Below are 24,216 nucleotides of genomic sequence, written 5' to 3'. Positions count from 1 at the left end.
GGGAGTGGGGGTTGGCATTCACAGATGGAGAAAGAGGCTAAAAATCTCAGAGACATTTCAGACCACAGAGTTTGTGATTCTATGGCTCTTTCTTCAAGGAATTTTAAAATGCTATAAAAATGTAATTATAGAAGGAGAAAAAAATAAAGTTTATGGGTTGTTTTATGGTCTTTTCACTTTGGGGCTCTGTCTCTGGTAGATTGCCAAGGAAGGCAGCTTCCATGACAGTATCCAGAATGTTAGGTGTTTCCTAAGAACCCACTAGAGTTGATGTGAAGGATGTTAATTAATAGAAGCCAGAGGGCCCGACATCCTCTCTTGTTTCCATCTCCACCCCTTGGTGCCCCACGAAGTTGCCCACATAGACTTTCCTCCTTGCTTCAAAGTTCCTCCCTGAAAAAGCTGGGAATTATGCCTGGAATTCCACCACCAGAGTGACTTCCTTTTAGAGTTCTAAGGGATTTTTTTACCCGCAGGAGTAACCACAATTTGTTACTTGTTCAGCCTCTTCCTCTTTACCAGCTCCTTCCCAGAGCTAACCAGGTATTCCTAAAATGCCAATGTGGATAGTGAAGCGATCAAGAGTAGAGACCACAGGCACACAGATCTGGCTTTGACTCAAGCTGTGGGGCCCTCTCTATGTGGGAAAGTCATGTCCACTCTCTTAACCTGTTTCTGTATCAGTTGAATTGTACCTCGTCCTTAGCATCTTAGTTTTCTGAGCATTCAATGAAATGAAGTGTTCAGTAAAAAGCCATCTTTCATTATTATTGGGTCTTTTGGTGTTCTGGGAACAAAAGATGAATGGGTAAGTGGATAGGAGGATTGCCAAGACACTCTAGTTAAAATACTTACCGAGTGCTGAGGTTATGCCTTTCCCTCCAACCTCCCAGTTTCTGGCCATGCAGTCAACCTCAAATGCCATGGCTCCCATCCAGTTGTGCAAACCCTTTGTTTTACTAAGAGGGACACTCAAACAGATTATCCATTCAGCATCCTCTGCTCATGCCTGATTTTTTTTTTTTTTAACTCAGCCCCTTGCTGTGGCTTACCATGATCCCCCAAGCACTGAAAAAATTGAGCCTCAGACTTCCTGCCCTCACCCCACATGACCGGGCTTGGGGACAGGGAGGGTTTCCCACAACAAGAAGCAATGCTCAGACACCAGCTGGGTGTCCCACAGTTCAACTCAGTTCTGACACTATCTACCCAGACGCTGTGCCCCCCCCCACCCCCGCCGTCACACACACACACTTCAGATGCCAATCACAAGCCCAGGTCATCACTTGTGTTCCTGACCCATCAGCGATAGACTGGAGGTTCCAATGACCTTGGACTTCAGATGCCTAGCTAAAGCCCAGGTTGTTACCTGTGCTTCTGAGCAACTGAAGGTTCCAATGACCCCCTCTAACTCAGGGTATCAATAGCAAGCCTAGGTTATTACCTATACTTCTGATCCACTGGCTGTAGATCAGAGGTCCCCATGACCCCCTCCTGGGGTTTAATTTGTTAGGGCGGCTCACAGAACTCAGGAAAACCGTTTACCCACTAGATCATCAGTTTATTATAAGAAAATATAACTAGAGGAACAGCCAGATGGAAGAGATGCAAAGGGCAAGGAAGGGGAAAGGGCACAGTGCTTCCATGCCCTCTTGGAGTGCCACTCTCTCCAAATCTCCACGTGTTCACCAATCCCAAAGCTCACCAAACCCTCCTTTTGGGAGGTTTTATAGAGGTTTCATTACATAAGCACGCTTGATGAAATCATTGGCCATTGGTGACTGATGCAGCTTCTACCCTCTCTCCCCCTTCCCCAGAGGTTGGGGGATGGGACTGAAAGTTCCAACCCTCTAATCACTTGGTTGACTCCACTGGCATCCAGCCCCAGCCCTTGGCGCTTTTCAAAAGGTGCCTTATTAACATAACAAAAGACACCTACGTAGCTCTCATCACTTAGGAAATTCCAAGGGTTTTCAGAGCTCTGTACCAGAACGGGGGATGAAGACCAAATTTATACTCCTTATTATAAATCACAGTGTCACACTGGGCTACTTCCTTGATTACATCTATCAATGGCTTCCTCCCACCTCTAGATATCAACTATCAGCTATTGTCACTTTACCTCATTATTCGCCATATCTTACTCTCCGTGTCTCTTCCCAGAATCTCTGCCTTTACTTTCTAGATTCCCTGCAGATATTTTCAGCACGTCCCAATCTGTTTTACCCCTCTGTTAGGTTTTCCGAAGCCAATTCCTCTGCCAAGAATGCTCTCTTTACCCTATTCCCATCCCAAACCTAACGCACCCCTTATTCGTTAATATTCAGTTCAAGGTCATCCCCTCTTTGAAGAACCCCCTGACTCCCCAGGAAGAGGAAACCACAGCCTATTCATAACCATGTGCCAACACTTATGTTGCCATACATGTGGGCTTTGGAGGGTGTGGCTTTTGCCTTATTCATGTCTGTATCACCTACACCAAAGCAGGACATGGTGTATAGCATTCATTCAGCAAATGTCCCATAAATAAGTAAGTAAATGAAAGAATGAACAAGTAAAATAAGCTGACAAATTACTGGCATGTCTGGGTATGTATAGCATGACTGCAGCATTTCACAATCTGCAGAGCATTCGGGCTTTAATTAAACCGTTTGATACTTACAACGTACCAGGGCTTTCCCAGGAAATCCAGGCTCAAAGAGTTTGAGTGATTTTCTGGGTTAAAACATGGAAAAGTAGGGACCTGAACTCAATCTACCGATGTGAGTCCAAAACCCCTTCTACACCAAGCATAGTCCTTATTATTAAGAACTAAGGGTAGTTTATTAGAAAAACCCCAATGTTGGATCTAGCTTGGAATAAGGGACAAAGATGAGAACAGAACTGATGGTTCCATTGTAAATGTGAGTGGAAAAACCTAACTGTGGGGTGCCCAGCCACCCCCAGATGCATACAGGGTAACATGATGGCACTGGCTGGGCTCATGGGAGAACCTTTAGTTTGGGGAAATGATCATCCAGAAAATACTGGAAATAGACGTTGCCAATTTCCTGATTTCGCCGATGGCCAACTCCATCTCCTGTACTGCATTCCTTGCTACAACTGAAGTTTCAGCCCTTGGAGAGAAGCCAAGAAATTTCTGCAAATGTTTTCTCTTCAACAGATGGAGCAGAAACTGAGAAGCATTACCGGGAAGATGGATCGGTGCATCACATTTGCCACAATAAAAATACAGCAACAGTTAAAAGCAGTCGCAGTTAAATAGAACTGGGAACCCAGGGTTGGCCTAAATCGTTTCTTAATTAAAAGCGAAGGAGAATTTCGAAGCTCTGTTTCAGCCCCTTGGAGCATGAGCGCAGTGAATCTGGAGTGTTTCTGTTGACTGGGTGTCAGATAGCTTGAGATGTATGTGGGCTGAGGTCGGGGTCTGAGAAAAACCCCAGCAGAGGAGACAGTGACGGGAAGTGCGGGGGTGGGGGGAGGCTGCACGTGGCAGGAAAACCTGGGTTCCAATCCCAGTTCTGTTCCTGTGTGACTTCAAAACAATCACTTAAGCCCGAACCTCAGTCCCATCATCTGTAAAACAGAGACACACGGCCTGCCTCAGAGTTCCTGCAGGCTCTTGCTGAAATAACATGAGTGGAACATGGGGGTTTTACCTTTCCTGCACCTGCCAAAGCGACCACACAAGAGCATCCTGATACCTTTCCCAAGTTCTGCATTCCTTTCCTCCCAATTCTTTCTGTCTTTCTCCTCCTTCAGTTTCTGTATCATGAATACCTTCTGATATTCGCTTCCTTTGGCTCCCTCTTCTTCTATCTTTAAAGCCTACCTGAATATTTCACTAACTGTGGTCTCGGGATCACCTGAAATGGACACACCTGATGCTTTTCAAAAGCATCTTGGGTCCAGACCATGAACTTCTGAGTCAGGCTCCAGGACTGTGGAGGCTGGGATCCTGCCTGTCAATCAACCTCCCCAAAGATGGTGACACACATTAGCCTTTGGGTACCGCTGTTGGATGAAGGCTGCCAGAGAGCAGAGGTTGTCAGTCAAGAATGCTCTTCAGAACTGCTGGGGGAACTTGTTAAATACATTCAAATGAGAGCACTACCAAAGAAAATCTGATTCAGTGGGTCTGGGTTGGGCCTGGGTATACTTATTTTGAAAAAAAAGATCTCAGGGGTTAATAACTTGTAGTGAAAAATCCCTGCAAAGCACATAGTCATGTCAGCACTGTGGATGAATTTATACTAAGCTGTCTACCCTCTGCCTCTTGGATGTGCTTCCCCAAACTCCTTCGACCCCCAAAACCAAAGATACAGGTTTGCTCTGTTGGATGATTATGGTTTCAGCCGGTGCATACGTATTTACTACATACATATTCATGTATATATATATATGAATATTTATGAACATTTTTTCATATGTATTTCATATATATATGAACTTTTTTTAACATGCATTTCTTAATACCTGTGGATGCCTATATATATATATACATATATAGGCATCCACAGGTATTAAGAAATGCATGCCAAAAAATGTAAATTACCTACATGTCCATGAACAAATGTGCACACACACACACACAGCTTCCGTGGTATAAAGTAAAGAGCCCTACATACTCTCTACATTTCCTTAAGCCAGGTTCTTTCTGTACCTGTGAGAGATGTGGAGGAAACAACTACTCCACACGAAATGGACGCCAGGTGGGGTTTTTTTTCTAAAAGAAAAAAGTCTTGGGCATATAAGCCAGCACTTCAGAGGAAACATAAGCAAGGACACAGATCAACAATGGTTGACCTTGTGTGAACAAGAGGAAGTTAAGGAGGGGAAAAAACCAATAAGACTGGAGGCCTGAAGGGTCCAGCAATGCGAAGCACTTTTCTAGAAACCTTGTATAAGTCACAGAGATGCATTTGTCACTCTCAGAACTTACAGTCCTAAGAAAGAAGACCAATATTTAGGGGACTATTTTCTAAAGTGACAACATGAATGGTCAGTGAGCAAAGTCACGGATTCCTATTTTGCTTCAAGATTTCTATTACTTGAGTGTCTCGGGTATCAGTAAAGTCAACGATTGCCCTCCCTGGCCCCCACCAAGAATTTTTATGTTCAGAAACTCCACCTGTCTCCACCATCAGTGTCCCTTGATCAAAATATTACCATTAGTGTTATTAAGCATTGCATTTCCTTCAAGGCCACCTTTTTCCTGTATAAAGGTTCTCAAGAATGTTTGTAGTTTTAATGCTATATTAGTATTTTCCATGAACTAGGAAGGAGGGTGGACCAGATAACCATAAAATGCCATTCTCTTCCAAGAAACTCTAATTCCATGAGTCTATGATTTTTAAGATTTGGTGGTACTCAGAGTTGATTTTTTATATTCCATAAATATTACATTCTATGAGTCCATGAGATTCTGACTCTCAGTTTTTATTATCCTAAGATTCTACAACTATCATTCTAAGATTCCAATATCATAAGAATCAAGACACTTAAAGCTTAACAGGGGCTTCCCTAGTGGCTCAGTGGTTTAGAATCTGCCTGCCAAAGCAGGGGACACAGGTTGGAGCCCTGGTCCGGGAAGATCCCACATGCTGCGGAGCAACAAAGCCCATGTACCACAACTACTGAGCCTGTGCTCTAGAGCCCGCAAGCCACAACTACTGAAACCTGCACGCCTAGAGTCCATGCTCCGCAACAAGAGAAGCCTCTGCAACGAGAAGCCCGCGCACAGCAGAAACAAAGAACCAACGCAGCCAAAAAAAAAAATAAAGAGAGAGAGAAAAAGCTTAACAATTCCAAGCCACCATCACCTTGATGTGAAAGTGGTGGTCAGACTGTGTTCCCCATGACACAAGTGGAACCTACGTCAGGGTCACAGCATCTGTACTTGATCGGGGAAGGCAGACTGGTTGTGAAAAGAGAGAAGAATGTCCAACTGAGATAAGGGCTCCTAAAACACATCTTGAGGCTTTCCAACCACCTCCCTTCACCCAATCTTCCTCCTTGACTCCATGCTATGGCCTAGAGATTGAGAATACTGATTGCTAGAATAGAGGTGCCACAGAGGCAAGGTTCAGCTGTTTCCTGCCATGGTACCCCCCAGCGTCAGCATGTAGAAGGCTCTCAAATCCATCCTGTGTGACTGAATGAGTCCACTGGACTCACTGCAATATTCTTCCTCCTCTTTCTTTCCCGTTGCCTCCTTCTAACCTTCCTCCACCTTTTCCTTCTCCTCTTTCACCTTCCCCCTCCTTCTCCATCATCTCTTAACAGTATGTTAGAAATTCCATGTGTATTAATTATACAGTCCTCATAGGAACACAATAATGTAGGGATTAGTATCCCCATTTTACAGATGAGCAGCCTGAGGCTAAGAAATTGAATAACTCGCCAAAGGTCACATAATTAACACCACAGAGAAAGGATCAAACCCTTGTCTGACCCTATGTTCAGCACTCCTTCCTTTATTCCACAGCTGCTTTACAATGTTCTTTTTCTTTTAATTGAAGTACAGCTGATTTACAATATTGTGTTTGTTTCAGGTGTATGGCACAGTGATTCAGTATTTTTGCAGATTCTATTCCATTCTAATGTTCTTAATAATAATAAAAATAATAACTTCATGAGAGATTAAGAAAACCAAGGCCTAGAGAAAAGGCTTACACTTCCCATTCCCGAATTTAACCCCAAATTAATGTCCTCAACCAACACCAATTCTCATTTCAGAATTTCTAATAATTGAGGGCCTACCACACCCAACTGTTCATTTCATTTTCTAGCTTTTCCTCCTCCTCCCGAGAGTGCTGTACATGGCATATGTTTATTTTTCAATTAAAGCAAATTAAACAATTTTGTTTTGAGAACTCTTTTTTTTAGAATTTCACAGCCCACGGTGAGATAACTGAGACCCTGCTGTTTCTGGACGCACTATTTAGAGAGCACAGGCCTAGGTCTGGCACAGCCTCAGAGGAAGTTATCCTTAACCCCTCCCTCTCCTGTGTCCCACCATCACTGTTTCTCCAATCCACTCCCTTGTCACTGCCCTAGCCTAGAAGGACATCTTCTATCAGTCATTTGAACAATTACGATAACCTGCTACAGGGCCACCAGACTCCTCCCTCCCCCTCCCCGTATCCCTGTCTTTGTCTTTCTCAATCCCAGATGTGATCAAGTCCATCCACTTCTTAAGAGTTAGCAACAATGTTCTAAACACAGATTACTTAATAGGAGTTCTAAGGTTTTATATGTTTCATCCTTAGATTGTCTCTAGCTTTGCCCCTGAGCACGCTCTCCAGTCAGACTGAACTATTTCATCTCCCACTCTCTACTTGGAATGCCATTCCTCCATCTATCCGTCCTTCATGGCTCATGCAGACAGACCTCCTCTCTTCTCCCTAACCTGCTGTGATGCTCCAATTGCAGCACCAGCTACTCTGTATGACCTCATGATGCACACCTGTCTCCTTATCAGACCAGCAGAGCTTCAGATCAAAAAAATGTCCTATTCATTGGAGATCAGAGAGAAAAAGGGCAGGAAAGTAGGATGGTAAAGGCAGAAGGAAGGAAGGGAGGGAGGAAGGTGAAAGTTACATTATATCTGGGAAACTTCCCTTCTTACTCTTCTTTGATAATAATTTTCTTAATATGACCATCATCTCTGAAATAATATGGACCATCAGAATTGCTCATATAAAATTTTTCCGTACTCATAATATTCTTATTTTTCTATGGAAGATAGATTTGTCTAGTGCAGAGTTTCCTCAAGTAAGCTATATAGAACATTATTATGAAAAATATAGAAAGTTGAAACTATGTAGTCAAATTTTGAGAAAGATTGAATTAGATTTTAAAATCTCTATGACAGGACTTTGTCAGGAAATATGCTTATATATAATTTGATTTCCAAGAGAGGGTAAATCATTGAAGCAGCTCCCAAATTTATTTGACCACACAACACCTTTTTCTCGGAGTTTTAGAGGAACTCGCGCACCGTGGGAAACGACATGAAAATGTTCAGTCAGAAGAATAACTGTTGCCGGGGAATCAGGAGTCGGGGTAGGTTTAACAACCTCACTAATAAAGATCGTGGCCTTTGCCATAACATTCCCCCATCAGAGCCTTAATTTCTTTATCTGAAAAAAAGAGGGAGGGTCAGATATGATGCATCCTAAGGTCCCTTCTAGCTCAGTTCTAACATTCTATGGTTCTGTGATGAAAAACACACAAACTTGGGGTCACGTCTTCGTGCCCACCATTTCCACTACATGGAATGCCCCCTTTCCACTTGCACGAGGACAGATCCTTCCCTCCAATGCCATTGCCTGTCCTAAGCCTCTCCTGGGCAACATGGATTAGCATGCTTTCACTCCTGAGGTTTCCTGTGGAAATATTTCATTTTCATACGAGGCTGCCTTGAATATATAGCTCATACCTTCTTGAATTCATTTAATCTTTGAGGGCGATTATATGTCGTGCATTGTGATTACAAAGGTGGCAAAGACACAGTCTTACATATGCCTTCTCTTCCCACTCAGCCCTTGGGGATATGTCAGAGTCATACATAGCTTCCCAAAGAGCTCAAGACAATGACTTAAAATTGAGGACAAAATCTATCATTTGTAAATCCCCTTTAAAGACCAGTTAATGTTTTGTTTTGTTTTGTTTTGCGGTACACGGGCCTCTCACTGTTGCAGCCTCTCCCATTGTGGAGCACAGGCTCCGGACGCGCGGGCTCAGCGGCCATGGCTCACGGGCCCAGCCGCTCCGCGGCATGTGGGATCCTCCCGGACCGGGGCACGAACCCGTGTCCGCTGCATCGGCAGTCAGACTCTCAACCACTGCGCCACCAGGGAAGCCCTCATTTAATGTTTAAACCAATGATTTTCAAGTCATTTTTTAAAAGACTTGGAACCCTTTACTCAACTCTTATACAAGAGTAATAAAGCCAAGATAAAGTAGATCTGCTCTAGGTAGATGGCAAGGTGAGGACGGACTCTGAGGCAATCTCACTTGCTCAACCCTCCTACTCTCCCGGTGCACCTCCAAAGGGTTTCTTAGGACCCCTACTGAATCTCAAGCCCTCATTTTAAAAGCGAGGAAACTGAGGTCCAGAGAAGGAATGTGATTTACCCAAAATTAAAAGTGACTCTTAGAGTCAAAGCTGATTCCCAGGTGGCACCCACTAAATCTGTGTTTCCCAAATCGTGGCTCACAAAATACTACCAGTAGGTGAAATGATTCCAGATGATTCAGAAGTGGTACAGCTTGTCTTTTAACGGCATGAGAGCTATTTTAGTGTATATTGCAAAGTACAAATTACTTATCAAATATTTGGTTCTTATGAGTATTATTGCTCAGGCCAAGGTCATGAAAAAAAAGGAAAAAAAAACTGAGTCCATTTAAATTTGATTTAGGACAAATTACTTAGAAATTTAGCAAACTCTGCATTAAAGCACGTGTCTCTGCTTCTTCAGGGCTTTTTTCTACCAAGAACTGTTCACTGGTCCACCACATCTTACTGCTTAAAATGCTCATTACCCAAGTAATGCACATTCATTAGAGAAATATTAGGCAATACAGGTAAGTATAAAGGAGAGACTGAAATTCACTCATAGCCTATCGCCCAGAGTTAACCACTCAAATATTATATTAAGGTGCACCTTTCAAAATAGCATGCTATACACAATATTCTGTACCTTATGGGGCTTTGGGGGGTTTTTTTGGGTTTTTTTTAACTTAGTAGGTTACCAAAAAATATATCCATACCGATAAATGTCATCATGAGTGCCACTGATTCAGCACTTAACTGTATACGAGGCATGCTGCTAGGCACTTTATACACGTGATATTCATTCTCAGCTGAATTCACAGATATTCACAGCTAAACTATCAGGGAGGTACTGCTGCTAGCCCCGTTTTACAGGTTCCCTATTTTCATCCCACCTTCTAACATATAAATGTGCTTCTCTACTATCATTCTGAATGACTCTAGATATTCCATGATATGCTTTGTTTTGGTGTTTCTTTTTTCTCCCAAACACTCTGAATTCCTTCTTCTCATACAAATAATTCATTTACTTCTTGGAATGGGGAATTTCTTAAAATGGAAGGATTTTCATCTTCTTTTAAAAAATAGGGACAGAGACAACGAGAGCGGTAGAGATGGAAAGAGATCTGACCCTGCTCTAGAGCATCTCCTCTTCTCCCCACCTTCCTCTTGATCACCTCACTGCAGCCACACTGGTCTCACTGTTCCTCCAATCCACCAAGCACAGTCTGACCTCAGAGACTTTATTCTTGCTGGAATGCTCGTCCCCGGATGTCCTCATGGCTCTCCCATGACTTCAGACAGACCTCTGCCCAATGTCAACATCTCACTGAGGATGTCCATTGCCCATCTATACAAAACAACCCGCCCTCTCCCACCAGGCTACCTTCCACCTCTATGACCCTCCTCCACCTGACATACTATATGTTTGCTTATTTATTTCTCTTCTCCCTCATGAGAAGGTCAACTCCAAGCAGGCAGGGGCTTAGTCAGTTTTGCTCACTGCTGCATTTACAGCTCCTAGAACAACGTCTTACACAGAACAAGTGTTCAATAAACAATGTCTGTTTCTTAAATGAAAGAATGCAAGTCACATTTCATAAAAGGTTGCATTCAATAAAGATTTCTGCCAATGCCCCAGGAGAGCGTCTTTTTCCCTTCATTCTTACCAATACCGGATGCTGGCATTAAAAAAAACACACACACATCTTGATGATGTCGTGTGGCATCACATTCCTATGTTCATTTGTTTGATTACTAGGGAACCTGAATATTTTGGGGTTTTGTATAGGTTTATGAACCAAGTGTGTTCCCCATCCCATTTTTAGCGGGAAGTCCCATCATATTCAGATCATACTCTGGCAAAAGATGATCTTATGACCATATCTGGGCTCAGGTTCCATTAAGAGAGAGAACTCTGCCTTGGACATTTCCCCCTATATCTACTGTTCTTCTCCTTCCTACCTATTCTCAACTACATTCAGTATTCCTTTATACACGCACATGTGAGTCTGTGTGTGTGTGTGTGTGTGTGTGTGTGTGTGTGTGTGTGTGTGGAGAGAGAGAGTATATATAGATATCTATATACATAGAGAGAATATATATACATATGTATTCTATATATATTTTACATAATATATATTCTATCTGTCTATATATATCTTTTCTCTTGCAACATTAGGCTGTCACAATTCATGCCACCTCCACCCTGCTATTTCCTGAGCCTCTTTTAAAAGTGCTACTGTTACCAGAGGTGGCTTTGGTGATTCTATTCCCAAGAAAAGTAAGATCTTGGCTCTTGGCTGGGGCCCAGAGTCAGAAAGTAGCTTATTCTATGACCACTGGTCCTGGTCTCAGCAGCATTGGAGCTTCCACAACTTAAGGGTGCAAATAAACATGCTCAGCTAAGGTTTCCTGCTGAGGCATTGTGAAGTTAAATTACTATTTTAAGAGGCTATGAAGTTGGCAGCCAGAAAGCACTGGAAGAGTGGAAGATATTCATGACGCTGACAGATAAAGAAGGAGAGAAAGCAAAATGCAGGTTATTAAGGAGATTTAAGGAGTCTCCCTCCAGTGACACCATTTATAACATCTCCTGGAGCACGTAAGATAGATGCCTTCCTCATTTAGGCATATACAAGACTGGGATTGAGGGCAGGGACACAATGACAGAAGGCTTGAAGATTTGCAACAACGTACCTGGCCTAAAACAACAGAGACCAAACAGCAAGAAGCCACCTTGATTTGGGGAAGCCACCAAGCTTCCGGGGGCTGGACCATGCCTTAGGGGTGCGTGTGGATGGAGGGCAGTTCAGTAGAAAGACGTTATGTTTAGTGTCTGATGATATGGGTTTGAGACCTGATGCTATCACTCGTTTTTTATCTTGAGGCAAATCCTTTCACCTCTGAGGCATGCGGTCTGCATCTGGAAAATGGGGAGAAGAATTCCAGCTTCAGAATGTGACTGTGAAGGCTGAATAAGATACACATGTTAAGATATACAAGCAGTTGGTAAGATACAGGATGAAGACAAGGAAGAGGGGAATCGTGAGGAGAAGGATGATAAACATGGTTCTCATGAGGGCATGTGGCCTGCCGTCAATCAGCTGCTCTCCCACAGGTACCTGCTGAACACCCAGGTCTTACAGATTAGGACACCAGATCAAGAGGTACAATAACATGGGCTGCAGGGGACTAGGGTACCACGACCAACTCAGATATAGTTGGATCCTAAAGAGGAAAAAGTGTATATGTAAAAAAAAAGAGAAAGTTGACCCGGACCATGTTGAAGATGACTTTTCAGCCCTGATTGGTCAATGATCGTATGGCATATCTGGTTTCTGACACATGGCAATAGAAAGAATTAAAAAATCTGCCTCAATCATTTTGAATCTTTCAAGGCCTTTTCCCACTCTCTTAATCTCTCGCCTAACTGCTGGTATCACATTGCCATATGAGGGGACAGGATTGGTAAAAACGATGGAGAGGGGCTTCCCTGGTGGTCCAGTGGTTGGGGTTCTGTGCTTCCACTGCAGGGGGCGCAGGTTCAATCCCTGGCCAGGGAAGCTCTGCATACCACGAGGTACCTCCAAAAAAAAAGAAAAGATTGAGAAAGCTCATTTGCAAGGTAGTACCTCGAACCTGATAATAATCTCTTTCCTACAGGACCTTTCCAGTTGGGGAACATACCTGGGGCCTGGGCGACATTTCATCTAATGCAACAGGGTGTAGTAATAATAAAAAAAAAAAGTTATAATAGTTAACGTTTATATAATGGTGATGATCTGCCAGGCATGATTCAAAGTACCTATCGTATAAACTCATTAAAACCCCACAATATCTCTATGAGGAGTGACTACTGCTATGCTCATTTTACAGATGAAGAAACTGGCAGAGAAACATTAGGTGATCTGGCCAAGGTCACAGAGCTAGTCAGTGGCACAGCTGCCATGCAAACTCTGGAGTCCACGCTTTCAACCACTAGGCTTTCAAGTGAGACAGAAATAGTACAAATCCTCAACACATGACTGACTCAGCGTGTGGCCTTGACCGAGGGGCATCACTGCACTAAGCCCTAGTTTCCTCATCTCTAGCATGGGGGATGATACTGCTTATGCACGTGCTTGTTGAGAACATTCAACAAGATATCTATGCCAAGTACCCATTACAGCTCAAAGAATTGCTGACATTCTTGGCATACCCACTGCTCCACTTCAAGAATGGTTCTCTAATTGTGATAGATCAGCCATCTCTAAATATTGTGGGCAAAGACCCTTCCAGAACTCCTCAAGTTCTATCCTATGCTCTGCCTAAATGTATAATTCTCACTGTCAGGAACTGAGAGGAGAGGGCAGGTAAAACTGCAGCTGATACAGTAATATTTTCAGGAATCACTTGTGAGGTTTCACTGGACTTTGAATGACGCTGTCCTGCTGATATGCATTCAGAATAAATTTCTTTATGACCCCTTTCGGCCCTCCCTTGCCTCGGCCAACTCTGGTAATGGCACTTGACGAGGACCACGTCACCTTAGAGAGTCATGACTCCAAAACTGATCCCAGTAGGAAAACCATATTACCACCCCCTGCTGCTGGGTAATCTACTTTTCAATCTTTCCCTCCATTCCCAAACATATCAAAGTGCTGACTTTCTTTTTTTAATGGCTCCTGTGCTTTGTGCAGATGTTTTTATAGTGCCAGGTAAGGCTTCTTCTTGTGGGTCCTTCCCCTATGATGTGCCTGTAAACCCAGAGCCCATCAAATTCCATGAGAAATTTAGCTTATCCACTACCATGTAAACCAAAACATGCTTACTTAAGGTAGACATCACAGTTCTTGGAATGTCTTCCAGATCGATCTTGGGGGGGGGGTGGGGGTCTCTGGAGTGTCTAGGGATTCCACAGCCCACCAGAAATTCACCTACGTAAGGACTGACCACTTAGAAGTGTGGGTCCTCTAAAAAGCAATTGTATCCTAGATGTCTGCCCTTCCTCCTCCTGAATCAGCTTGTCATCAATCTGTAACTCAACTGCTCCAAAATACCCCCAGGATCCATTATTTCTCATAGAGGTTCCTACTGGTTCATTTGCAGGACTTCTGAAAGGCTAGATAAATTATGCCTCAGAAACCCCTCCCGGCCAGTATTGGGTTAACCCTTACAAAAGGTTCTAGCTGTTCAGATGGGCCATTTACTTGGAACCCTGCTGCTCTGACCTTTGCAATTTACACAAAAACCATGGCATCTTGCTTTTGTTAATTGCCTTATGCATCTAAGTCCTCACACTTGGAGGGAATACAGTCTCTTAGCTGTTCCCAAGATGGCCCTGACATTGTTGTATGCAGCTCTGCACCCTGTGGGATAATCACAAACTGAGAACAAGATTTGTTCAGAATGATGTATTTTGTGTCCACCCCAGGCTTTCTTTCCTACGTGTGTCCAACAAGGGATAGCGGACAGGCCTGGTAATTTACCGCTCTTAACTTTCCCACACCCTGTCTCTTTCAGTCTATTTGCCTTAAGGCCACCTGCAATCTCCAAAAGACAGTTCCTTTGAGAGATAAAGATGCCCCTCACCCTCATATGGGAAAAGGAAATTAATTTCACATTTCCTCAGCCTCCTTATCTTCTTAATTGTCTTCTCCACCCCCTCAGTAGCAAGGACTGTCTATAGATTTCTAGGCAGCCTTTCTAGGCTACCATGTTCCAGGAGGACAGTGGGTTTCCTGCTAACACGTAATCCCTTTGATATTAAGAGTTACAAGAAAGCCACCTCTATCCCACTCAGCAACACTGTGTTGAGTCACAATCTGTGCCCTGAGGTATGACTTCTTTTTGATTTGCTTTTTTGAGAAGACATCTAAACCTTATGATGAAGTGTGGCTATCGCGTGTGAGTCTCTCTCTGCTTTTACAAGAATTTCGTCATGCACCATTTCCGCAGAGCTGGGCAAATCCCTTCAGTAAGGCAGGCCACCGTGTGGTCCTTCTTCATTGGGAGAAGGCAAGCCCAGAGAAGGGCAGATATGTTCTCAAGGTGGTCCACATATACGGTGGTAGGAGCCAGGACTAAAATCAGGTGCCCTGAGTCTCTGTGCTCTTCGTACACTTGGAATTAATGAAGATATAACATGAACAGATGTCATCTCTGATCTCCAACACTTCATAATCATAGCCATCCACCTCCTTCCTCTACCATCACCATCTCTGTGTCTTCTTTTAATCTTACCCTTCCCCAAACTCTCACAGAACTTCTGAAATGGCAATGATCAATCTCCATGAATGCTGATTATCTATGGATTTGCAGACCTCCTCTAGTCCTTGGCACCATTCATCGCCATACCCCCAAGCCATTTTGTCTAAGGCCTTTCCCAGACAAGAGATGCCATAAATATTTGCTGATACAAACTGATTCCAGCTTTCCTCCTTTTCCATCAGACTTCATTTCAATTACTTCTCCCCAGGTGTTCATTCCTCTTCTCCTTTTCTAGCCATTCCCCCCTCTCCAGGTCCTCCCCCACCCTTTAGATTTGGGTATTTCCAGAGTGTGTAGCACTCAGAGCAGGACTAGAAATTAAGAGTAGAGGAATTCACTGAAATGACTGATTAAAAATGGACACGAAGAAAACCCAGAGAGAACACGTAATGATGAGCTTGTGTCAATCTCCAAGCTCTCCTCAGCTCAGTCCTCAGACTACCTACTTCCTAGACAGGGAGACTGCAAAGGGGAGATGTCTAGACTTCTCATCCTTCACCTTGTACAAGACCTTTGTGATCTGGCCTCTCCCTACCTTATTTTCATTTTATGACATTCCCTTTCTCATGCAAAAGCTTCAGTCACACTATCCCTTAGATTTCCTAAGCTTGACCCTGCCTAGTGACGTCATCACTGTTCTTCTCTCTGCCTCTGATATGATATTCTTTCCCCACATAATCACAAGGTTGGTTCCTTTTCATTTAAATCTCAGTTCTAATATCACTCCCTCCGAGAATTCTTTTTCTGACAACCCTATCTAAAGTTCTGTGACCTACATTTTTTTCTAGCCTATTACCCCCAATTTTTATTTGCATGACATTTACTATTACATGCAATTGTTTTGCTTGCCTATGTCTTTACTCATTTATCGGTAATCTCTCCCCACTAGATTATGAGCTCCATGAGAACAGGACCATGTTCATGCTACAGTTCTGATGTCTAGATCTGTGCTGTTCAGTAAGTAGCCACTGTCTACATACAGCTACGTAAATTAAAATAAAATGAATAAAAATCAAATAAGATAAAAAACCCAAAGTAACACTAGCCATGTTTCAGGCGCCCAGCAATCACATGTGCTTCGTGGCTACCATACTGGACAGCACGGGGAGCATATCCAGCATCACAGAAAGTTCTATTTGACAGAACTGGTCTATAGCAATGCTTGAAAAATAGTAGGCAGCCAATAAATATTTGCTGAATCATTAAATGAATGAACGTTCCTTTTAATCCTCACTCAACTTCACCTCTCCCTTTTGTGGCTTACCCCATAAGTAAGATAAACTAGATGATGCCCACAGGACAACATACAGTTTGGTGAGGGGCCTGAATGGATGTTACAGGAGAAAGGGCTGTGAAAATAGGCCCATCTAGTCTGAAAGAGAATATCTGTGGTTATAAGACTGGAAGAGAATTATACTTGTGTTATATGATTTTAGAGACTTATGGATGGAAGGCAGACTTAGTGTCAAGGTGAGAAAACATTCCAGCAAAGCTCTCCCTAGACAACACAGGCTGCTTTGTGTGGCAAAGAGTTCACTGTTGCTAAAAGTACTAAAAATAAGACTGCGTGGCCATGTGTTATGAATATTACAAAAAGGACTCTTGGTTCTTGAATAAGGAGAAAGGTTTGGTTATAGTGGAACCTTAAAACACTGAGATTCTTTGATGAATGTCATGAAACATCAATTTCAAAGAGTTAATAATATGCCCCCAACTGTTCCTAGCAACTACTGAGCAACCCAATCCTCTTGGCCACCCACAACAGTTACCATTAACTCAGAGGTACACTGGAAAAGGCAGAGACGCTGAAGCAAGGAGGACTTAGGTTCAAATTCTAGCTCTGTTGCTTACGTGAAGGGACCTAGCCATACTGAGTTTCACTCTCCTCTTGGGCAAGGGACCTATGCATCCTGCATTTCACTTTCCTCTTCACTAAAAGGGGCTGTGTGTGCCTCACTGGGTGAGAAGGAAGATTAAATGAGAACAAAACTAAAGACCCAGCAACACAGCAGGGAAGCTTTCACTTCCAAGTAGGAGAGAAGTTTACTTGTCTGTATCATCATTGGTATCCCTACATTGTTGGTACAGGTGGTATAATTTTTGAAGCCATGACTGAATTGCTTTGAGTGAATATGAAACAATTATCAGAAAGAGAAAGAGGGAAAGAGAGAAATTACAGCTGTTGATCAAACTGGGCTTCAAATGTAACAGCAAACATTTCTAGAGCAACTACCCTGTGTCAGTCCCTGGGGATAAAAAGATGCTCCTAAGATCTTAGACCATATTGAAGAGGCAAGTGAGACACAGGCCCACAGAAGTATGAAACAGGGCAAAGAGAGACGCAAGCTAAAACAGACAAAATTACATGAAAGAACAGGGTAGAAAGAGATTAATTACAAAATAAGATTTGGGGAAGACTTCTTGGAAGGGTCATTTGAGCTGGATGCTGAAACACAGGTAAGATATTAAAAATGTGAGGCTGACATTGTGAAATGGAGAAGAGAAAGATAGAGGTACTCCTTGCAGAAGGGGTTAGAATGGAAAACAATGAGGGGAATTATTTGGAGAATGACATTTGAAGATTCGTCCTCTTCACATGATCCCCATCTTGTCTTTAATATGATTACTGGGAGTTCAGTGGCCAGTTTGTTAATCTTTCGATTTTAGCAGGGCGGACGCAGGTAGAGAAGATGAGTAGGATATGGCTAACCCTAGTGGCCTGGTCAGGTGATAGGTACTGGTGATTTCATCTAAGGAATCGGGAGGGGATAAGCTAGAGGATGCAAATCCGAAATTTTCTCTTCCCACAACTGAAGGTCCCTTGGGCAAAGACCTTTCCAGAGAAACAGAGGACTTTTTGGTCAAAAGCATAAACTCTTGTAAGCACTAAGAAGGAGATGTCTTATTTGGACTGACCAGGGGAGAGTGTTTTTAAGGTCCCCACCTGTACAATTTCAAATATATTCATTGCAGTCTGAGCTGGGCTGTCTAAACTCAACAGGGGCTCCACAGCTGATTTGGAATCTCTGATCTGTTTCTTCTTGATTGGAATGGAGTCACAGCTCCCCCTTCTGGGAGCTAAAGTGCCATCCAGCCCCGGAAAAGCCTGTGTGGAAAGGCTCTATTGCGGATGGGCCTGAAATATCCATGTGTTTTTTCTCCATGCTCACCTGCACCCCAAAAAGAGCAGCTAGGAGTCCGAGCACCCTTTGGCTTGCACATGATTCTAAACTTCCTAAGAGCCCATCTTTCACAGGGCTTTATACTTCCCGTTCCATGGGACTATGAGTCCCAGTCTTCGTGTGGGTGATGCTTTTATATAGGGGAAAGCAATTTGGTGCAGAGGTTGCAATTCTCTTCTGGGAAGTATACCAAGTAGAAAAGATTTCTAAATCTGCGTGTGTCCATGTGAGTGCCATGTATGTATGTGTGCTTGTGCATGCTCCTGTGACGGCAATGTGTATGATTGTATAGGGGTACGAGACTCATTGATGTAAAGAAATGAATTTGCCTGAAGTATTTGCATTGCTAGATGGGTGGACACTTGGCTCCGGGGAAAGCTAAGCATTTCTTAATAAAGAGCTCAGGTACAGTCCAGATGCTCTGCTGGCTTCTGTCTACTAGGCATGGGCAGCACTAGGTCCCTAGCTGTGTGTCATTCTCTGAAGGCATTACAGAAGGAATGTATGTTCTGTGCATGTGTGTGTCTGTCTATCTGTTTCTGTCTGTCTAACCGGGAGTGTGATTAAAGCGTTGGACCCTTTCTCTCCAGGTCATGTTTCCAGATGAACAGCTCTGAAATGCATCTCTGAAATGAGAAGTTTGATGAGGGAAGATAATCGATTATCTTGGATGGGAACATGGTGGCAGGGTACGGGTGGAGAGCAATATATAGTCCCTGGGCAGTGTGGCCAAGAGGAAAAGACATTGATCTGGCTGTCAGGCATCATAGGTTCTAGCCCTGGGCATCCCACCAACTCGCTAGACAATGTTGGGGACTTCTCATGGCCTCTCTGGCTACAGACTCCTGCCCTTCTGCTCTTCAATATTCCATCCAGCTTCTATTGTCTATGTATTAAAAAAGAGAGAAAATGAGAGCAGTTCCTAACATGGGGTCTCCTCCTTTGCCTTCACACACCCCACCTAAAGTGAAGTGGGGACCTCTGCTCTGACATGAGTTTCCCAAAGCAGATTCCTTGTGGCCACGTGAAGCTTCAGCCTGAGGTGTCAGCCTCTGGCCAGAGAACGGTGTGTCTGCAAGTGCCTGCAGGTAGCATAGTCACCCACCCGCCAGGGCAGGTTCCCGCGAACACGTTTGCTTTTATCTCTCCCCAGAAGATAAATATATACATACAGGTTTTTAAGACAAGTATATTTCTACTTTTTTCCCCTAGAAGACCATTCCACTGGCCTCTTCCTGCCTAGGTAGACAAGAGGCTGTGGTCCCAGCATCTCAGCCCTTGTCCTCCAGCGCCTCATTGCCTAACAGCAGAACGGCTGCCTCTTACCTCGGGAAAGTAACAGCTGCCGAGTCTGGAAGCCATGCTAACAGCAGTAAAACTCAGCATTTTTGCTGAGTAGGGCAAGCCTTTAAGACACATCCGGGAATCAAATCAATGGCTGGCCCCAGAGTCCAAGCCTAGCAGGACCTAGCCCGGGAGGCCAAAGGACTTACCTAGACAGCCTCCTAGAAGGTGGAGGAAAGAGGAAAGGGGGGCTTGGCCCGAACTGTCTTCCTTACTGAGATTCTTCCCACCAGCCCTGTGTGCCCTTGGCAGTATGTTGGAGCCAAGCAAGAGATGTGAGGTGCAGATCAACAGCAGTTTAAGTCAATTACCGCCACACTCCGCCATGAGTTCTCCACCCACAACCAGTTCCCAAATTGTAGGTCTCCTTCAGTATGGAAGCGCACGCGCGTGCACACACACACACACACACACACACACACACACACACACTCTGCCTCTCTGCCTTCTCCCAGGATCCTCCTAAGCCCAGTGGAGCCACGAGGAGGCATAGTACAGGAAAAGATTCCCTTGGGTCTCCCCAATGGGGAAGGGAAAGAGGGATCTGTCTTAGGGAAGTGCCCCATCCATCTCCTACCATATTTCTCAGAGCTGCCCCCAGATGAAATTTCCTCTGCGATTCTACGTAGCTATGATGGATAAGCAAGTCCCTGAGGACCCTTTCTCCTTTCCCTGGAGGGGGATCCATACAGACTTGCCCAGATCCTCCCCCAGAGCACAGAAGCAGGAGGTGCTATAATGCTGTTGTGATTACAAACAGAGAGGCAGGGTAGACTCTATCCCAGACTTGCCCCAGATGAGTCCACCTGCGACTTCTCCCAGTGACTCCAAATTCCCATCAGAATCCTGGAATCTGCCCAGTGTGGAATTTAAAGTGACAGCCTCTCATTGCCTCAGGGTTTGGCCATTTCTCTTTCACATTAAACGGTGAGTCCAAGTGTAGCAGATCTCCATCCTTTGGAGAAATCGTCCTTCAAAGGTACCAATATTGGGCTAAATAAGGTACCATCCCGATCCCCGGAATCCTCCCCAAATCCCAAGCCCAGAGCCCCAAGGGGAATCCACAGCGGGTTTCCCGATGGCTACGTGATCCTATAGTAAGGATCCCATTCCCTGTACGCTGGAGAGACCTAATTAAAAAGACACACGAGCGCAGACAAACATACACGTACAAGCATGCACACACACACATCGTGCCTTAAGTAGGTTAGAGGACCTCTTTTCACCCCCTCCCCTATACATACATACACACACACACACACATCACAAACACACGCATCGAACGCAAACGACGCCGCACACGCAAACACACACTAGCACCATATCAAGTTCTCACCATGGTACACACGTCGGGAGCGCGCGGGGAGCACACACGCCACTTCCTAAGACCCGCATTTAACCCTCTGCGCCCCAGAATACAGAGACACCCCCCCTCCCCAGGAAAGCTGAGAGGACTTGCAGGCGTCGGGGTGGCCGAGGGAAGCGCGGAAGGGGGCCGGGAGGGGGAGGGGCCGGGCGGGCGGGAGCGCCCCGAATGCGGTCCCGGGCGGTCTCCAAGGGCAGCGGGGCTGCCTGCGCGGCGCCCGGCGCCGCCTTACCTGGAGTCAACGTCCGTCTTTGGCGGAGAGCTGCGCGCGGACGCTTTTTATTCGGCTCGGAGGGAACTTGGGAGAGCCCTGCGTCCAGCTCGCATACCGGGAACGGCGCGGGGACTGCAGGCGTAGGGGTACCTGGCTCCTAGCAGCCTGGCTCATACTCAGCCGTAAAGTCCCCTTCGCTGGTCCCGAGGACAGGCATGAATCCCGGCTCCGGAAGGCGGTCCCTGCTGCCTCTGTCTCCCGGCTCTCCGCCTCTGGCTCCCTCGCTCTCGCCCTCTCTCGCCTGCGCTTTCCTCCTCCCCCCCACTCCGCGCCAGCTCAGTTCGCAGCCCTGGGGCCCGGGAGCGAGGCGACCAGCGAATGGAGAGGGAAGTCCAAGTGCGCCGCGGTCTCCGGGCGGGGAGCAGCAGAGGCCGGGCTACGCGGGGGGAGGGACTTACCCAGCGACCGGCGAAGATGAATGGGGGAGCGGCTGCCTAGGGGCGGGCAGGGAGGAGCCAGGAGCCGGGGTTTATTCTGAGGAGTGTTTTGTACATCTTTAGGCGGAGGAGGAGGAGAAGAGAGAGGACGAGAGAAGGGAGGCCTCCTCGGAGGGAGGGGCGGCCTGGGTGGGCTGAGGCTGAGCCACTGGGGAGTCTCGTGGGTCTGGGGATAGGGTGGCGTCTCTCCGAGTCTGAGCACCCAAAGGGACTGTGTGTGGTGGGTATGCGCAGACCCCCGCATCGTGATGCTCTTAAGCGTTTCTGTAGCTGTGTGCGTCGCGGGTATCTGTTTCTAGGTATGCGGGTGCTTGTGGGTCTGTGCGTAATTATTCGAGTGCGGTTTTGTCTGGGGAGGTGCCCGTGTGGGTCCGTTTGTATCTGCGTGGCTCTCTATGAGTACTTCAGACTGTTTGTTTCTCTGTATATGTAGGCATGAGCCCACGTAACCTCCCAGAATTAAGCAAGTGCTTCTCTCTACGTGGGCAGGATGTAGGAGTGAGACGCTGAGGGGACACAAAGTTCTCTCAATACCACCAGAGGCAGGAAAGGGGCGAGGGTACGGGGGCTAAGGCATTAATACAGAGAACCAAAGACTCCCAATTTAGCCTGAAATGCAGGCTGGGGTTGCTGGCACGGGGCCTCTGCCTAAAGCAGAAAAGAAGGCCAGAACACATTCTGAATTCTCACACAGCGCATATTCTGTATTTCTGCTTACTTTGCTTCCTTTTTTAATTTAAACCAAATCAGCAATGAGGGTTCCTAGTCCCTGGAAGCTTAGGCAAGTGTAGGCATTGGCGAAGGTACCAGATGAAGGGGCAGGGAGCAATAAGGAAAAAGTGATGAGAAATTTAAAGGAACCCAGATTCAGTAAAAGTGCAGGCCCTAGATGAGTAAGAATCCTGTAGGTATGTGATCTTGGTCAATTCACTTACCTCTTAAGCTCTAATTCCTCATCTGTATAACAGGATAATATAACTACCTATCTAACATGGTTGGTGTAATATTTAAATGAGTTAATGTATGTAAGATCATTTGAAATACTCCCCGGCACCTACTGCGTCCTCAAAGCATGTTATCTTTAATTACAGTTGCTATTGTTACTAATGTTATTATTACCCGAAGGGTGATAGGAGAGAGATGTGATACTTAGACCTAAAAGGATCTAGGGGCTAGTGAATTAATTAGAGGAAGAGGAGCCTTGAAACGGACCCACACGGGCACCTCCCCAGACAAAACCGCGCTCGAATGGAAAAGAAATTCTTGAGTGAGGAATTGAGGAAAAAAATATTTAACTGGCAAGGAGGAAAGGGAGAAGAGATGAAAAGAGAACAAGCCTGGGTCTGAGAAGTGCAGGACTGAGGAGAGGAGGCGGGGAAGAGAGACGCAGTAGCCAGTTCAAAGTTCCTCTCTCCTACTGTCTGCTGCAAATGACGGGCAGTCAGCACCACGGACAGCTCTCCAGCCACTGACCAAGGAGGGTTTTTCTCTCTCTGCCTGCTTGAAACACCTCCCTTTTTGCTTGGACAATTTTCTCCTTCCCTCGTCTTCCCCCGCTCAGGTTCAGATCCTGGCCCATGATTCCTGAGACATTTCAGCCTTTGATTCCAACCACAAAAAAATACACTCACCACACACACTGCTTCTCCCATCCATCTCAGTATGCAGCCCCAGGTCGCTATCTCCTCTTGCTATTTCCTTTTTTTTTTTTCGCGGGCCTCTCACTGTTGCGGCCTCTCCCGTTGCGGAGCACAGGCTCCGGACGCGCAGGCTCAGCGGCCATGGCTCACGGGCCCAGCCGCTCCGCGGCATGTGGGATCTTCCCAGGCCGGTGCACGAACCCGTGTCCCCTACATCGGCAGGCGGACTCTCAACCACTGCGCCACCAGGGAAGCCCCCTTCCTTTCTTCTTTCCTCTCTTCTGTCTTTTTTTTTTTCTTCTCTGTCTCTTTCTACTCCATCTCTTCCTTTATTTTTTCCCTCTCTTTCTCTCTGCTTCTCCATCATCTCCCAGCTCAAATATCCCTCCTTGAGTGATTTTAGGCTACAGCAGGCCTGCTGGGAATTAAGTTCTGAAATCAGTCTGAAACATCTAGTTAGGCAGCTTCAGAGGAGGACCAAGGTACAGACTGATTCCTCTTAGCTTTTCTCTCTTAATCAGTCTCCCAAGATGGCTGTGGTCCAGATGACTTAGAAAGAGGGGACTTAACACTATGGAACATTTTCCTATCTTCTTCTCCTACACCTCACACAGTCAGCATTTCCCCCAGGAAAGACGGAACCCTTCCAAGTACCGATTATTT

The 24,216-nt window shown here is 45.3% G+C and overlaps 1 protein-coding gene across 1 annotated transcript in view; it reads right to left on the bottom strand.

The window, feature by feature from the left end:
* BRINP1 (BMP/retinoic acid inducible neural specific 1) overlaps positions 1–21,822 on the bottom strand; it is a 182,018-nt gene extending 160,196 nt beyond the window's left edge. The window contains exon 1 of the mRNA XM_027105976.1: positions 21,435–21,822. The gene's annotated coding sequence lies outside the window, so the exon portion shown is untranslated. The remainder of the gene's footprint in view (positions 1–21,434) is intronic.
* Between the last annotated feature and the right edge of the window lie 2,394 nt (positions 21,823–24,216).

Source organism: Aethalodelphis obliquidens, unplaced genomic scaffold (genome assembly GCF_003676395.1).
Source record: "Aethalodelphis obliquidens isolate GAN/ISIS:26980383/991018 unplaced genomic scaffold, ASM367639v1 scaffold7, whole genome shotgun sequence".
In the NCBI taxonomy this organism is placed as follows: domain Eukaryota; kingdom Metazoa; phylum Chordata; class Mammalia; order Artiodactyla; family Delphinidae; genus Aethalodelphis; species Aethalodelphis obliquidens.
Note: the sequence above shows the minus strand (reverse complement) of the source record. Positions and strands in the feature narration are given on the sequence as shown.